The sequence below is a fragment of the Saimiri boliviensis genome, chromosome 14, assembly GCF_048565385.1.
Source record: "Saimiri boliviensis isolate mSaiBol1 chromosome 14, mSaiBol1.pri, whole genome shotgun sequence".
NCBI classification, from domain to species: Eukaryota; Metazoa; Chordata; class Mammalia; order Primates; family Cebidae; genus Saimiri; species Saimiri boliviensis.
This window is the reverse complement of record NC_133462.1, coordinates 5268059-5285195: the sequence shown is the minus strand read 5'-3', so window position 1 is coordinate 5285195 and position 17137 is coordinate 5268059. Positions and strand designations below refer to the sequence as shown.

Genomic DNA, 17137 nt, shown 5'->3' with positions numbered 1-17137 from the left:
TCTGGAGAGAAACCACATAAATGTAATGAATGTAGAAAGGCATTTATTCAAAATTCAAGTCTGGGGGACCATCAGAGAACTCAGTGGAGAGAAACCTTACAAGTGTAATGAGTATAGTAAAATCTTTATTGTGTGTTCAAGCCTAACCAACCATCAGGTAATTCATACTGGAGAGGAACCTTACAAATGTTATGAGGGCGGAAAGGCTTATGTGAAGCGGTCCCACCTTAGACATTATGAGAGTATTCACACTGGAGAGAAGCCATACAAATGTACTGAATGCGGTATGGCTTTTAGACAACGGACAGACATCAGAACTCACCAAAGAATCCATGCTGGAGAGAAACCTTTCAAGTGTGATGAGTGTGGAAAAACCTTTACCAAAGCCTCTCACCTCACTACACATATGATCATCCATACTGCAGAGAAACCATATGAATATGATGTATATGGCAAACTCTTCAGCAAAACTGTCATCTGGAAAGTTATCATAGGATTCATACTGGAGAAAAGCCTTACAAATGTGATGTGTGTGGCAAGGTCTTCAGTCAAAATTCACACCTTGTAAATCGTCGGAGAATCCATACTGGAGAGAGACCTTACAAATGTGATGAATGTGGTAAGACTTTCGGCAGGTGTTAACATCTTAGGCTTCGTAAGAAAATTCACACGGGAGAGAAACCATACAAATGTACTGAGTGTGGCAAGGCCTTTAGACAGTGATCTGACCTCAGGATTCACCAAAGAATTCATACTGGAGAGAAACCCTACAGAAGTCTTGAGTCTGGCAAAGCCTTTACTCAGGGCTCATACCTCAATAATCATCAGATAGTTCATACTGGAGAGAACCTTCCAAAGGTACTGAATGTAGCAAGGCTTTTAGGCATGGCCCTAAACTCAGGACTCACCAAATAATTCATACTTGTAAATGCAATGAATATAGCAGTGGTTTAAAGCAGGGCTCACTACTCTACTAGATATGAGTATCTAATATATCTTGGGGAAAAAGCACACAAATGTAATGTGTGTGACAAAGATTTTATCTGAGGACCAAAAGTTGGAGAACAAAATTCATACTGGGGAGAAACCTTACAAATACAATGAGCATGGGAAAACCTTTACCACAGTTCAAGTATTGCATGACATCAGAGAGTCCATATTGAAAAGAAACCATGTAAATATCAGGTATGTGGCAGAGGCTCTATTCAGGCTTTACAGTGCACTAAATATTAAAGTATACATCTTTTGCTAGGTATGGTGCTCACACTTGTAGTCCCAGAACTTTGGGAGGCTGAAGTGAGCGGATCACCTGAGGTCAGGAGTTTGAAACCACCCTGGGCAACATGGCAAAACCCTGTCTCTACTAAAAATACAAAAATTAGGCTGGGCGTGGTGGTTCACACCTGTAATCCAACCACTTTAGGACACCAAGGCAGGTGATCACAAGAGGTCAGGAATTCAAGACCAGCCTGGCCAAGATGGTGAAACCCTATCTCTACTAAAAATCCAAAAATCAGCCAGGTGTGCTGATGGGCACCTATCATTCCTAGCTACTCGGGAGGCTGAGGCAGAGAATTTCTTGAACCCGGGAGGTGGAGGTTGCAGTGAGCCGAGATCGCATCACTGCACTCCAGCCTGGGCAACAAAGCAAGACTCCATCTCAAAAAAAAAAAAAAAAAAAAAAAAAAAAAAAAATTAGCTGGGCATGGTGGCAGGTGCCTATAATCCCAGCTACCCAGAAGGGTACAGGAATTGCTTGAACCCAGGAGGCAGAGGTTGCAGTGAGCCGAGATCGCATCACTACACTCTAGCCTGGGTGATAGAGCAAGACTCCATCTCAAAAACAAACAAAAAACAAAGTATACATCTTTTAGATAAATCACACAAAAGTAATATGTATGCTAAGGCTTTTACCCAGTGGTCAAAACCGGCACATCACAGGATTTATACTGGAGAGCAACCTCACAAATGCAATGAAAGTGGTAAGCTATTTGTTTTATTGTTTGTTTTGGGGACAGAGTTTCACTCTTGTTGCTAGGCTGGAGTGCAATGGTGTGATCTCGGCTTACTGCAACCTTCGCCTCCCAGGTTGAAGTGATTCTCCTGCCTCAGCCTCACAAGTAGCTGGGATTACAGGCATGTAACATTACGCCCAGCTAATGTTTTCGTATTTTAAGTAGAGATGGAGTTTCACCAGGTTGGCCAGGCTGGTCTTGAACTCCTGACCTCAGGTGATCTGCCTGCCTCAGCCTCCCAAAGTACTGGGATTACAGGTGTGAGGCACCGTGCAAGGCCAAAAGTGGTAAGGCTTTTTATCAAATGTCCCTGTCTTTCCGGTCATGAGAAAATTCATACATAATCTATTAAAACTGTACTAAGGCCGGGCGCGGTGGCTCACGCCTGTAATCCCAGCACTTTGGGAGGCGGAGGCGGGTGGATCAGGAGGTCGAGAGATCGAGACCATCCTGGTCAACATGGTGAAACCCTGTCTCTACTAAAAATACAAAAAATTAGCCGGGCATGGTGGCACGTGCCTGTAATCCCAGCTACTCAGGAAGCTGAGGCAGGAGAATTGCCTGAACCCCGGAGGCGGAGGTTGCGGTGAGCCGAGATTGCGCCATTGCACTCCAGACTGGGTAACCAGAGCAAAACTCCGCCTCAAAAAAAAAAAATAAATAAATAAATAAAAATAAAATAAATAAATAAATAAAACTGTACTAAACGTGAAAAGACCTTTAAGCAACAGTGCCATGGCTGGTAGTTTTTTAAACCAACTTCCACAACAGTCTCCACATCATAGTATTCATATGAGGAATCACTAAGTCTCCAATTCTCCAAAATTAACTGGTAATATTACAAACTGCAGAATAATTCCAGGTCAAAATATGTTGTGTGTGTTTGTCTTTTTTTTTTTTTCAGACAGAGTTTCACTTTTGTTGCCCAGGCTGGAGTGCAATGGTGCCATCTCAGCTCACCACAACCACTGCCTCCCGGGTTTAAGTGGTACTCCTGTCTCAGTCTCCCGAGTAGCTGGGATTACAGGCATGTGCCACCATACCCAGCTAATTTTGTATTTTTAGCAGAGACGGGGTTTATTCATGTTGGTCAGACTGGTCTTGAACTCCTGACCTCAGGTGATCCACCTGCCTCGGCCGCCCAAAGTGCTGGGATTACAGGTGTGAGTCATTGCACCCGACCAAAATATGTTAAATTCATAACATGACGTATATCAAAGGAGCAAAAGACGTGTGGAAACGACACATCAACTTCAGTTTATAAAATATTCATTTATGTGAAGTTTCTTGGAAAGGCTACATTACTACTATTAGTTTCTATCTGAAGTTTGAAATCTGTCAATGCCACACTTTTCTTATAGGCCTTTCGTTATGGTCCTTGGGAAGGAATCAATAAAATGAAAGGGCCACTCTGTTAGGTGTGGTTCATTCCTACCCATGCTCCCTGAAGAACAAGGATGCTGAATTTAAGAATTTAATATTGTATGAATTAGCGCCAGGGATGGGTGAAGAATAATAGAAAACTATAAGCCATGCTTATTGTGTTCAGTGTGCCCTTCTCCAGAGGGCCACTGGCTCATCAGAAAGGACTGCTGCTCTACCAGTTGACCGTGAGATGGCATGCCAGGACATTAAGACACTGGGCTTTTGTGTGTGTGTGAGATGAAGTCTCAGACTGGGTACAGTGGCTCACACCTATAATCCCAGCACTTTGGGAGGCCGAGGCAGGCGGATGACGAGGTCAGAAGTTCAAGACCAGCCTGACCAACGTGATAAAACCCCGTGCCTACTAAAAATACAAAAAAAATTAGCCGGGTGCGGTGGCAAATGCTGTAATCCCAGCTACTCAGGAGGCTGAGGCAGGAGAATCATTTGAACCTGAGAGGCGGAGGTTGCAGTGAGCTGAAATCATGCCACTACACTCCAGCCTGGGCAACAAAAGCAAAACTCCATCCCCCGACTCCGCCAAAAAAAAAAAAAAAAGATAGGAAGTATCGCTCTGTTGCCCAGGCTGGAGTGCAGTGGCATGATCTTGGCTCACTGCAACCTCTGCCTTCTGGGTTCAAGTGATTCTCTTGCCTCAGCCTCCCAAGTAGTTGGGACTATGGGCACCCGCCACCACAGGCACCTGTATTTTTAGTAGAGATAGGGTTTCACTGTGTTAGCCAGGATGGGCTCTATTCCTGACCTCGTGATTGATCTGTCTGCCTCAGTCTACCAAAGTGCTGGGATTACAGGCATGAGCCACCGTGCCCAGCCTTGACACTGGGCTTTTTATGAGAGTGACAGTTTAGTAGGACCTGGTTAAGTGGCAGAAGTAATGTAGGGGAAGTGGTAATCATCCTGCTTAAAAAGCAATAGCTGTTGTATCTCAATGATTAATGAAAAAATTAGTTGTTCTTGTAAATTGAAGAAAGAATGGTTATCATAGAGGGTAGTTCAAGCAAAAGAACCAGAGCTGGGCGTGATGGTTCACACCTGTATTCCCAGCACTTTGGGAGGCCAAGGAGGACATCTCTTGGGGCCAGGAGTTCGAGACCAGCCTGGCCAACATGACAAAACCCTGTCTCTACAAAAAATACAAAAATTGCGGATGTGGTGGCGGGTGCCTGTAATCCCAACTTCTCAGAAGGCTAAGGCAGGAGAGTCACTTGAACCTGGGAGACGGAGGTTGCAGTGAGCCGAGATTGTGCCACTGCACTCCAGCCTGGGCGACAGAGTGAGACGCTGCCTCAAACAAAAACAAACAAAAGAACCACAACAGCATGTGCACATTTACATGGACATTTAACAACTGGCATCATGTTTTACTGCTGTTTGATTTAGAATGTATCTTAAGTTTTATGCTTTAATTAAAATTTAATCATAACTTTTAACGAATCCTGCTGCTTCTGCCACCACAGTTTCATCTCCCCTCAGTTGGGTATTTCATAACAGATAGTAATAGTGCACCACTAGGCTCTCTGTGTTGAAGGGATCTTGCAGGGAAACATGGGGTTGTGCTTTAGCTGTGGCAACTGACATCAGTATCCTCCCCTTTAATTTGTTCTCATCCCAAAATAATACATCTATTTTTCTTTAATAAGTGATTTTTCAAGTTTGCATTTATTTTTTCCTTGATATCACACTTTGAGAGTCACTGTTATTAGTGCTTTATGTGTAAAAACTGAATCTTAAGACGGTGAGGTTCAGTACTGATGTTATTCACATTTTACAAATGAGGAAACGGAGGACAAACGCGGTTTAAGGGCTCATCACATCCCTGTAAGTGGGTGAATCAGGATTCACGGTTGGCTGCAAAGACGAGTGATACAGTTTGGTATTACTGTTTTTGTTTTTGTTTTTTTGACGCACAGTTTCACTCTTGTTGCCCAGGCTGGAGTGCAATGGCACGATCTCAGCTCACTGCAACCTTCGCCCCCCTGGTTCAAGTGATTCTCCTGCCTCAGCCTCCCAAGTAGCTGTGATTACAGGTGCCTGCCACCATGCCCAGCTAAATTTTGTATTTTTGGTAGAGACAGGGTTTCTCCATGTTGGTCAGGCTGGTCTTGAACTCCTGACCTCAGGTGATCCACCCACCTTGGCCTCTTAAAGTGTTGGGATTACAGGCGTAAGCCACCTCACCCTGCCTGAGTGACAGGGTTTGGATCCGTGTCCCCGCCCCAATCTCCTGTCAAATTGTATTCCCCATTGTTGGAGGTGGTGCCTGACTGGAGGTGACTGGATCATGGGGGCACATTCCTCCTTGGTACTGTTCTTGTGTTCATGAGGGAGTTCTCATGAGAGCTGGTTGTTTAAAAGGGTGTGGCGCCTCCTCCTCTCCCTCTTCCTCCAGCTCTGGTCATGTGAAGTGCCTGATCCAACTTTGCCTTCCGAAATCACTGTAAGTTTCCTGTGGCCTCCTCAGAAGCAGGGCAGATGCCAGCATCATGCTCCCTGTACAGCCTGCAGAACTGTGAGCCAATTAAACCTATTTTCTTCATAAATTACCCAAGATGGACTAATACACTGAATCTCTTAACCATGGCACCCCACTAACATGGCCAATTATTTTTCTTTTTGAGATGGAGTTTTACTCTTGTTGCCCAGGCCAGAGTGCAATGGTGCAATCTTGGCTCACTGCAACCTCCACCTCCTGTGTTCAAGCGATGCCCCTGCCTCAGCTTCCTCAGTAGCTGGGATTACAAAAGTCTACCATTGAACCCGACTAGTTTTTGTATTTTTAATAGAGACGGGGTTTCACCATGTTGGCCAGGCTGGTCTTGAACTCCTGACCTCAAGTGATCTGCTCGCCTAGCCTCCCAAAGTGCTGGGATTACACGTATGAGCCAACATGCCCGGCCTGACCAACACTCCTGACCCCAGCTTCTTTCCTGGTCATAGCTGTCCTAGAGAGTGACTATGTTGGTAGGAATAAATTGGACACAGGTCAGACAAAGGCTACAAGGGCATCTGCCAGCCTGAACAAGTTTTCTGTGGTAGGGATATCTGTTCACAGGTGGGACACAGGCATTAGGCTGTCTGCCAGGATAAAGAAATGTCCCATAAAAGGCACAATGCACAAAGCATCCACAAACAAATCCTGGAGTCTCATTCGCGCAGGGCTGTATTTATTTATGGCCACTCTCCTGAGAGACCTTGGGACCAAATTAGAACAACCAAATACAACAGAATGCATAGATTCTAATACGCTATTAGATAATATCAGGTGAAGTAAAAAACAACAAAACACAAAGGACTGGCTATCTGTTCTCAGGAGACCTGGAGCCAAGAAGCGGATCATCCTTCATTCCTGCCCCCTGCGGAATCAGGGCCCGACTACCTCTGCCCACCAAGGCTGCACCACAGACTACTGGGTACACTCTTTCTCTTCCTTTTCTCAATGGGAAGGTTTATTGAGGTTTCACTTAAATTTGTTCCACCATGTCTTGTGGGGACTCCATAGGACTAAGAATCAGAATTCTCTTGAGATCCCATTTGTGACTAAAGTCATGTTTGGGTAGGACTTTCTCTTTTTCGGGAGGGAGCAAGTATATTTTGCGTGAACAAAAGAGGGACTAATTATTTCTGATAGAAGCTGTATTGTCCTATATTGTAAATGATTCCCAATTAATTATCTCCCTCCTATGAAATGACATATCTCTGCCCTTTGATATCAGGCATGGCCCTTGACTTGAGGCAACACTTCAAATCAAGGATTGAAATTCCTTGCCTGATTTATGATAGGCTTGACTTTGTGAGTTCCTTGGTCAATTTGGTGTGAGTAGAGATGACATGGTTTTTTTTGTTTGTTTTTTCTTTTTTTTGAGACGGAGTTTCGCACTTGTTACCCAGGTTGGAGTGAATGGCGCGATCTCGGCTCACCGCAACCTCCGCCTCCTGGGTTCAGGCAATTCTCCTGCCTCAGCCTCCTGAGTAGCTGGGACTACAGGAACGCGCCACCATGCCCAGCTAATTTTTTGTATTTTTAGTAGAGATGGGGTTTCACTATGTTGACCAGGATGGTCTCCATCTTTTGACCTCGTGATCCACCCGCCTCTGCCTCCCAAAGTGCTGGGATTACAGGCGTGAGCCACCGCGCCTGGCTTGAGATGACATGTTTAAATTTTTCTTGAGATGGAGTCTCGCTCTGTCACCCAGGCTCAAGTGCAGTGGCATGATCTTAGCTCACTACAACCTCCACTTCCTGGGTTGAAGCAATTCTCCTGCCTCAGCTTCCTGAGTAGCTGGGACTACAGGCATGCGCCACCACACCTGGCTAATTTTTGTACTTTTAGTAGAGATGGGGGCTTCATCACGTTGGTCAGCCTGGTCTCAAAATCCTGACCTAGCGATCCGCCTGCCTCAGTCTCCCAAAAGTGCTGAGTTTACAGGCATGAGCCACCTGTCAATAAGTTGGATAAACTGTCGACTTATTAGTTGACTATCCCTGTCAACTAATATCCCTGTCAATTTCCTCTAATTAATTTATAGCCATTTAGGCCACTTTTAGCTCCTTAAAAATTGTCCATCATGGGCATGTCCTTTGATACACCTTCCCTCAAGTAGCTCAGTGTCATACTTACAATTTTTTTCTTTATTCTTTGGCTTATTGCAGGAATGATATAAAATTCTCCTTTGATCAGAGAAAATAACTAAAACTCCTCCAAAAGGCAGCTGACTCACCAGAGTTCTCAAATGACTTGGAAATCAGAGTAAAACGCAGATTCCCAGGCCACATCAGGCCCCACTGAAGTCATCTGGACAGTGCTTTTGTTTTCAACAGCTTTAGAGAGTTATGCATCACATAATGCTGTTTTGTTCAATGAAAGACTGCATATACAATGATGGTTCCATTAGAATACTGTATTTTTACTATACCATTTCTGTTTGGACATGTTTAGATATACAGATACCGCTGTGTTACAACTGCCTATGACAATACGCTGTACCCATTTGTAGCCTCGGATCCAGAGTCTATACGGTGAAACCCTGTCTCTACTAAAAAACATAAAAATTAGGTGTGGTGGTGTGTGCCTGTAGTCCCAGCTACTCGGGAGGCTGAGGCAGGAGAATCGCTTGAACCTGGGAAGCAGAGGTTGCAGTGAGCCAAGATTGGGCCATTCCACTCCAGCCTGGATGTCTCAGTGAGACGCTGTCTCAAAACAACAACAACAAAACCCCAAAAAAGTCTCTATGGTATAGCCTAGGTGTGTAGTAGGCTATCCCATTTAGGTTTGTGGAAGTACACCCTATGATGTTCGCACAGTGATGAAATCAGCAAATTTCTCAGCATATGTCCTCATCATTAAGTGACCCGTGACTGTGCTACAAAAAGCCGCAAATACTGAGAATAAGGCCAGCGTGGGGCCCCGCTTGCTCATGGCGCAGGCTCTACCCAGACAGCCGGCGCCCCTCAGCTATGTGCATCCATCCTGAGGCGGGGCAAACTCAAGTCAGCTGTACCTCCTGCTGTGTGTATGAAACCCTCTGCGTACTTGGTTCTGCCAAGAAAGCTACAAGATTGGGTGGTTCCAGGGCGGCAACTCATGGATTGCGCTCCAGAGGATTGAGGACAGAAGCTTGCATGTTTGAATTTAAGTGGAATCTGTAAGAGGCTTCATTTGCTTTGTCTAACCCTCTCTTTTCTCTGCTACTAATATGGTATGTCCTGATAGAGACTGAATTTTACCCTGAATCCCAGCATGACATTGTGGAACTAAGAGCTGAATAATGATAGTTCTGAGAAAAAAACACTTGTTCTTCCAAGCCCCTAAGAATTCAAAGATACTTGCTGCCACATTACAACTTCCAGAAAGCTGAAAGTACCCTTTCAATGACCTGTTTTTTACTTTTCTCACCTCAACCTTCCATATCCAAGATTACAGTTGGTAGCTCATTATCTTCACTAATTGCACAAACTTGGAAATCTGCATTTGAGAGTTTCCTTCTTAACTTACTACTTCCTTCCCTTCCACTTTGGATATTCTACTTCCACTAGAATAACCACCTATTTTTAATTCATCTGGAACTATCTTAGCTTTCATTATGTGACCACCCTCAATGAATGATCTGTTCCCTCACTTTTAACTTTACCCAACTGGTTTATCATTAAGAAACTTGCCCTCTTTCACTCTGCCTCCTTCACCTGACTAATCCTCAGAATCAGATGAGCTCAGTCACTGACTCCACAACCAGGAAGTTCATACTGATGACAAAAACCAAAAACCCCCAAACAAACAAACAAACTGTAAAAACCTTCTAGGCTTAGGGTCTTTGTGTTAAATTTGAGTTAAAATAAAATTGCCGATGTTCATCCAAGGGTGCTGTTACCCCATCTGTCATATTAATGGAAAATTTCTTCCAAGTGGGGTGTTTAGCCCACATTCTTTTAAAGTTATTATTATATGGCTAAACGATCTTGATTTTGGTTTTATGTTGTTGCCTTTGTTCTTTCTTCTCGTTTCCTTCTTTGTCTCCTTTGAATTTTTTTTTTTTTTTTTTTTTTGAGACGGAGTTTCGCTCTTGTTACCCAGGCTGGAGTGCAATGGCGCGATCTCGGCTCACCGCAACCTCCGCCTCCTGGGTTCAGGCAATTCTCCTGCCTCAGCCTCCTGAGTAGCTGGGATTACAGGCACGCGCCACCATGCCCAGCTAATTTTATGTATTTTTAGTAGAGACGGGGTTTCACCATGTTGACCGGGATGGTCTCGATCTCTTGACCTCGTGATCCACCCGCCTCGGCCTCCCAAAGTGCTGGGATTACAGGCTTGAGCCACCGCGCCCGGCTCCTTTGGATTTTTAAGTGGCTCTCTTTTCAATTTCTTTTTTGATTTATTAGTGTTAACTATAACCAAATTTTTGGCATTTGCTTTAGGGGTTATACTACACAGCTTATCATAGCCTACTTTCCAGTGATTCCATATTACCTCATCAGAGCATCAGAACCTTACCCGTGTATGCTTTAATTTCACAACTGCTGGTCTGTGTGCTGTCATTATCATATATCTAAGTTTTACAGAACCCATAAGCCCATACTAGATTGTTATTTTCTAAACAGTTACATTCTAAAGAGATTTAAAAGGAAGAAATACATTTTAAAATTACCCATGTTGCCAGGCGCGGTGGCTCAAGCCTGTAATCCCAGCACTTTGGGAGGCCGAGGCGGGTGGATCACGAAGTCGAGAGATCGAGACCATCCTGGTCAACATGGGGAAACCCCGTCTCTACTAAAAATACAAAAAACTAGCTGGGCATGGTGGCGCGTGCCTGTAATCCCAGCTACTCAGGAGGCTGAGGCAGGAAAATTGCCTGAACCCAGGACGCGGAGGTTGCGGTGAGCCGAGATCACGCCATTGCTCTCCAGCCTGGGTAACAAGAGCGAAACTCCGTCTCAAAAAAAAAAAAAAAAAAAAAAAAATTACGTGTGTTGTTACTATTCTGGTGCCCCTCCTTCTTGTGTGTAGATCATGTTACAGAGCACAAGTCAAATATGAATTACTGAGAGGGGAGGCAGGGCTTGGACTCCAAACCAGATTGAAAACTAGCTGAAACAGGGAAGACACAAAAGCACCTCTCCGTAAGACACACCGTCCATTGCCATGTCACTTCACCACTGCTGTCACAACACCTGGAAGTTACCACCCCATTCCATGGCAATGACCTGGAAGTGACCACTCCCTTTCTACAAATTTCTGAATAATGGCCGGGCGTGGTGGCTCACGCCTGTAATCCCACCATTTTGGGAGGTGGAGGTGGGTGGATGATGAGGTCAAGAGATGGAGATCATCCTGGCCAACATGGTGAAACCCCATCTCTACTAAAAATACAAAAACTAGCTGGGCATGGTACCTGTAAGCCCAGGTGCTAGGGAGGTTCAGGCAGGAGAATCACTTGAACACGGGATGTGGATGTTACAGTGAACCAAGATCACGCCACTGCACTCCATCCTGGTGACAGAGAGAGACTCCATCTCAAAAAAAGAAAAAAGAAAGAAGAAGAAATTTGGGAACAAGCTGCCCCTTAGTTTGTATGTAATTAAAAGTGGACATAAATATGACTGCAGACCTGGCCCTGAGCTGCTACTCTGGGCACACTCCTTATGGGGCAGCCCTGCCCTGTGAGCAGCAGTCCCTCTGCTGCTGATGCATGCCGGCACTCCGGTAAAAGTTGCTGCCCACCACCAGCTTGCCAGCAAAGCCCCAGTCTGGGGGTTCACCTGCCCTGCATCATCACCATGTCTTTAGATAATGTTTACTTGGGATACGGCCAAAACCATGTGTAGGTACTATTGATCCATTAAAGGCAGAGTAGAATATTAGCCAACAGTATGGCCTACAAAGAATAAAATATGACTTGGCCCTTTAAAGTTTGTCAACTTCTCATGTAGAATCGTATTCTCTTTTTTCTTTTGAAACCAGGTATCGCTCTTGTCACCCAGGCTGGAGTGCAGTGGCATAATCTCAGCTCACTGCAACCTCTGCCTCCCGGGTTCAAGTGATTCTCCTGCCTCAGCCTCCTGAGTAGCTGGGATTATAGATGCTCGCCACCACACCAAAGTGCTGGGATTACAGGCATGAGCCACTGTGCCCAGCTCCTTTTGGCTATTATTAAAAAGTCAAAAAAAATAAGATGCTGGAGAGGTTATGGAGAAAAAGGAACACTTACACACTGTTGGTGGAAATGTCAATTAGTTCAACTTTTGTGGAAGACCACATGGCGATTCCTCAAAGATCTAAAAACAGATCTCCCATTCAACCCAGCAATCCCATCACGCGTGCATGAATATACACACGTGTGCGCATGTTCACTGTAGCACTATTCACAATAGCAGAGACATAGAATCACCTAAATGCCCATCAATGGTGGACTGGATAAAAAGAATGTGGTACATATATACCATGGAATACTATGTAGCCATTAAAAAAAAAATGAGATCATGTCCTTTGCAGGAACATGGATGGAGCTGGAGGGCATTATCCTTAGCAAACTAACACAGGAACAGAAAACTAAATACTGCATGTTCTCGCAAGTGGGAGCTAAATGATAAGAACCCATGAACCTATGAAGCGAAACAACACACATTGGGGCCTACCAGAGGGTGGAGGGTGGGTAGAGGGAGAGGACCAGGCAAAATAACTAATGGGTACTAGGTTTAACACCTGGATGATGAAATAATCTATACAACAAACTCCCACAACACAAGTTTAGCTATATAACAAACCTAACCCTGAACTTGAGTGAAATTAAAAAAAAAAAATTAGAGACACTTTTATCTAAACATCTGCTGCAAAAGAATTCCTAAATGAACAGCAGCGTCTTCATGACACAGATGCACTGTGAATAATTTAAAGAACCTCCTGCTGTTAAACAATTAGGTTGATTCCGTATTTTAAAACCAATTATAAAAAAAAGACTACCTTCTCCACCCCCAATGTCTATTTCTGAACCTCCCATTCTATTCCAAATTAATATTTAAGGGCTAGAAACACAATGATTCAACTGTTTAGCTTCAAATGTATTATAAACTCAACCAAAGTTCCCCTATCAGTCTTCTTTTCCAAAGCTTTCCAGGTATTTGTGCACATTAATGTATCACCTATGCAGTTCCTTTAATCCTGGTTTATAAAGAGCTGAAAGGGCATCCAAATGAAGTCTCTGGATACTCACTACCACCCAACCTCACTGACACCATGGAGCCTGCTCCCCATATCCAATCCATGCCTGGGTATAAAACCCTTTCCAGAACAATCATGTAAATGGAGCCTTTTCCAAATTTCTATGTTACTTGGTCATAGTGAGATGGAATCTATGTGGAGATGGAACTGAGGGAATGCCCTGGGTATGAATATACATGGTTAGGCAGGACACTTCAGAGTCAGAGAAAATTAGCAAGTCCAAAATACGGCATTTCAGGAAGGAGAAGACAGAACAATCAACCAAGAATATAACTTTTACCTGAGAAAGAGCCATTCCTTTCTCTTCTTTCTTTCCTCTTCCTCTGGGTTTCTTTCTCAGGTAAGATCAGTCTGTATGTCAAAAATACATCGTTTAATGCTTAAAATCAATATACTCCCTTCCTCAATCACACACACACAGAAGAGGCTTAATATAGAAAAAAGATAGGCCTTAGCTTCCACTGCAACAAGAGGGAAAATGAACTTATGAAAAAAAATAAACTGAAGAGAGAATAGAGAGTTATTCCACCCATGTCTTCGAAAAGTTCTCCCTTCTTGGTGAAACGCACATTCTGCTCCAATTGCACTGTCCTTTGTCCACTTGACACTCAGCCAAGAAAAACTGCTGTGTCCAAGTTCACGGCCTCTCCCTAGGTAGCCAGCATCCAATGACCGGTCAATGCAGGATATAAAAGCCTCAAATTGGAACATCTGAAGAGCTACCATAGCTCCAGAAATCCCTGTTGCAGCCATGCTAAGTAGTTCAGATTTTTGTCCCACAGGCAATATTGTCCCACAGTAAAAGCATAAATGGGTTTAATGCCAGGAGATGACATAATAAAACAAGACTTACTCCTGATGCAGTTAGGGCAAAAGAATAAAACGCTGAGAGAGAAGCAGCTCTCTTGTCTCTAAGCCTATGCCCTCGCCACTTTCCTAGTAGTTTCTGTCATTTTTGGAGGTCTGAGGGCTACCGAAGACTATAACTGGACACCCTCTCTCAAAACATCACCACATGCAGATACATGCTCAGGTCTGAAAATCATTTCAGGGATCCCATCGCCTCAGAATCAGAATTTCTGGTATACCCATCACCTCCATGTCACAGGTGGGTACACTGAGCCTCAAAGAGAGGAGACATTTCATCATGTTACCCAGAAAAGGTCTGAGTTGAGTGACCAAAACTCAGTTGTAAATGAATTCTGAAAGGGTGGACTGGATAGGGCAGTAGGGAAGGTGTGTCCTAATTTCCAGATTACCATTCATATTCCTGAGCAGAAGCTTCTATTCCATGGGTTTAATCAATCCCAAGGATTTAATTCCTTTTCCAGAAAAATAGTTAAAAATATGAAATGACAAATAGCTATTACTCTTGGAAAGCATGAGAAGAGGTCAGCTGTGGAGATTGGTTCTGAGTAATCTCTTCATTATGAACAGATGGGCTCTGTTGGAACAAAATTCCACATCAATCCAGCCCCTTCTTCAACATCTTGCAGAGAAAAGACAAAGGGGACTTGGATGAACATCTGCTTAGTGGGAGGCTTTAGATTACATAAGGGAACAAAGAAACTGAATACAGTTGAGCCTTGAGCAATGCCAGTGATATTGGCACTAAACACCACCCAGTCAAAAATCCAGGTACAACTTCTGATTCCCCAAAAACTTTACTGGTAGCCCAAAGTTGACCAGACGTCTATCTGACAATTTGTGTTGTTCAAGGTCAACTGTATTAAATTAACTGGTTAAACCAGATTTTAAGTGTTAAAAGATTATCAACACCCTTAAAGCAAAACCTGAAATTAGGTACCAGACATCAAAGAATAGTTCCAATATATGATAAACAGTTGAAAGCACTTAGGCCAGGCCTGGTGGCTCTCTCCTGTAATCCCAGCACTTTGGGAGGCTGAGGTGGATCACCTGAGGTCAAGAGTTCGAGACTCGCCTGGCTAACATGGTGAAAATCCCATCTCTACTAAAAATACAAAATATTAGCTGGAGGCATGGTGGCGCGTGTCTGTAATCCCAGCCACTCAGGAGGTGAGGCAGAAGAATCACTTGAATCGGAGAGGCAGAGGTTGCAGTGAGCCAAGATCAAGCCACTGTACTCCAGCCTGGGTAAAAGAGTGAGTCTCTGTCTCAAAAAGAAAAAAAGAAAAAGCATTTAAACCCCATAAGCTGAACAATACATTTAAGAGAAAATAAGCTGAAAAAAAAATTTAAATCCAGTAAATTCTGGGATTACATTTAAGACAAGTTTGAGTATACATCAAATTTAGAAAATGACACAAGCCACACACAAAAAAGGAGGGAATAATATTGTTAATGTCTGTTTGCAAAAGCAGCATATGGTGTCAGTCTCTCCCCATTTCTTGACTCTCCTCTTTCAAGATCAGAGAAAGGGAAGAGGGTGAGCTGGAATTAACCGAGCTAAGTCACTTAACCCCCTGGCTGAATGAGGGTTGCTTCTGATGTCATAACTAGAAAACTCAGAAGCTTCACACCCTAGTTTTGCAATTTTCATTATCTTCTGCATAAACAATGAAACAAATTTTAAATAAATTATACAGCCACACATCGGTACTTCACAACTTAATGTTCCATATTAAATCAACTCCACATTTACCGGGATTTGGGTCTTCCCCTTTCTGCACCATTATGGGATTCTTTTCCCCCTCTCTGTAAACGTCTCTCTCCCACCTTCTGTTTCTTCCTTTTTCTTTTGCCCATTTCTGCGTTTCCCTGTTTATTTCTGATTATTTTGATTCTCTTCCTCTCTACTCCTTTTCCGACAGTTTGGCCCCATCCTGGTAACATCCTTTTTTTGGGTCCCTGCTCTTCTTTCTGATTGCTAATTCCCCGCATTTCTCCCTCTTTCTCCTCCATTTCTGCTTTCCCTCTGCTCTCCCTGGACGGGGGCGAAGGGTGTGCAGCCACCCCGAGTGAAGGCTTTACCAGGGGAGGGAAGAGGGAGTCAGAGAAGGGTTCTAAGCAGAGAAATGACGCGTTGGGCAGCTGGTGTCCAAATCGACTCTAAGGCGAAAAGACTGGAGCCGTAGGCACCCCCTTCAGAACGATTTTAAATCCGATATGGACGGAGGCCTCGAGACCCTCTCGGAGAGACGGGACTGGGAACGTCTTAGGGCCACGCCGCAAGAGGAACAGCAGCTTCGGGGTTTTAAACTACAGGGCGACCCCACAACTTTACAGCAGAGCGTGGGAACCTAGGGTCGGCGAAGCGCAGGCTTGAACCCGAAAGACTGACAGTCACTCACCTGAGCGTGCCCGTCGGTCCGCGAGATCCACTTCCGGGTCTGCCGGAAGCTGCGCGTGCGCAAGCGCACTAGGGCAACACAAAGGGCCAGGGCAGGAGCAGGGCGCCTACACTTGCGGGGATGGGCGGACGAATGGCGGGGGTGGGCGGGGACAATGGCAGAATGGGCGGGGGCGAATGGCGGGGCCAGTGACGGGGGCGGGGCCAGAGATGGAGGGTGGGGCCAGTGGCGGGGGTGGGGCCAGTGGCGGGGGTGGGGCCAGTGGCGGGGGTGGGGCCAGTGGCGGGGGTGGGGCCAGTGGCGGGGGTGGGGCCAGTGGCGAGGGGCGGGGCCAGTGGCGAGGGGCGGGGCCAGTGGCGAGGGGCGGGGCCTGCGGGTCCCACTGCCGGGCCTCCCTTCGGCGCGGCCTGGGACCTTCCTAGATGTGTTAAACACCCAGCAGGACCCGATTCTTCTCTTTTGGATTCCCTTGAATCTCTTTTGTGTCCTTTGGGGCTTGGCTAAGCAAAAAACTATACACCCGTGGGCCCCTTATATTGGAATCGGAGCTTAAGTTGGAAAAGGTTTGCGTGAAAACGTTTCTGCGAGCGATGGAGGAGCGTCCTGCGATGAGGCAGGAGGAGAGCTGGGACCACCTGGGGGGTGGGAGAGGGCGCCGGCGTGGGGCGGAGCTTGGATCCAGGAACTTCTGAGC

At 45.0% G+C, this 17137-nt stretch overlaps 1 long non-coding RNA gene and 1 pseudogene across 2 annotated transcripts; one reads left to right on the top strand and one right to left on the bottom strand.

Moving 5' to 3' along the window:
* The first annotated feature begins 236 nt into the window (after window positions 1–236).
* Window positions 237–5041, top strand: LOC120362778 (putative zinc finger protein 818; annotated as a pseudogene).
* A 60-nt stretch (window positions 5042–5101) lies between these two features.
* LOC141581132 (uncharacterized) lies at window positions 5102–16492 on the bottom strand. 2 transcript variants are annotated; one of them, XR_012513661.1, is made up of 3 exons: window positions 16444–16492; window positions 8580–13522; window positions 5102–7413 (listed from the first exon to the last, which is right to left on the bottom strand). It is a non-coding gene; the product is annotated as an uncharacterized LOC141581132 (long non-coding RNA). The 2 variants fall into 2 exon arrangements; XR_012513660.1 differs by having other exon boundaries at window positions 5102–13522.
* Between the last annotated feature and the right edge of the window lie 645 nt (window positions 16493–17137).